Genomic DNA, 833 nt, shown 5'->3' with positions numbered 1-833 from the left:
CTCTAAAATAAAGGTGAGTAACACAGTATGCTTACAGGGCGGTTGTGGGGATTACATCCTAATGCGCACAGTAAGTACTCAGCGAAGGTCAAATTCCCATTCTTGTTACAAGGTCGTCGATATCTCCCACAGTCCCTGGTTCAGGCTCAAGTATGTTTTGTGATTTGCTGTCCTACTGTGTTCCTCGCATTAATCAGCCCCTGGGACTTTATAGATTAATGACCACGTTTCCCATTCTTGAAGTATGCAGAGGCACAAGGAACCCAAGGTCTTAGGTCAGTTCCCTCAGGTACATCTGGCTCGGGATTGCTTTGGCTAAGATTGGCCAGTGCGACCTGACAGAGACAGGGCCAAGTCTAGGGGAGCGGCCCCGCCCTGGCCTGGGGATAGTGCTCCCACCCCGGGAGACTTCTAGGGCGGAGCCCGTCAAGAATGGGGACGTGGGGAGGTCAAATGCCTGGAGGGGGCGGTAGCGCACGTAAGGTTGGGACCCCAGCTTTGCCTGGGTTTGGCAAAGGGCAGTCGCTCCTTCCGGTGGGAGGAAAGAGGTGTCCTCAGGCAAGGCCCTAAGGGCCGGGCAGCCTGTCACCAACGGGCGTTCGAGCACCTGCAGGCGTCTTCAGCGACTCCCGGGACTCGGTCGGGGCTCGTGGGCGCCAGAGCAGAACGGGAGAGCGCAGGCTGCAGATGCCTCTGGGACGCCTTCGTGGAACGTTCGCCTGCCGAGACCTTCCCGGCCAGACCTCCAAGAAGCGGTTCCAAACCACAGTGCAGGTGCTACAGGCAGCGCTCGGCGGAGCGGCGGCGGCCACTGCGTGTGCCAGCGCGCGGTC

The sequence above is a fragment of the Colobus angolensis genome, unplaced genomic scaffold (genome assembly GCF_000951035.1).
Source record: "Colobus angolensis palliatus isolate OR3802 unplaced genomic scaffold, Cang.pa_1.0 Scaffold181, whole genome shotgun sequence".
Lineage (NCBI taxonomy): Eukaryota > Metazoa > Chordata > Mammalia > Primates > Cercopithecidae > Colobus > Colobus angolensis.
This window is presented reverse-complemented; position numbering follows the sequence as displayed.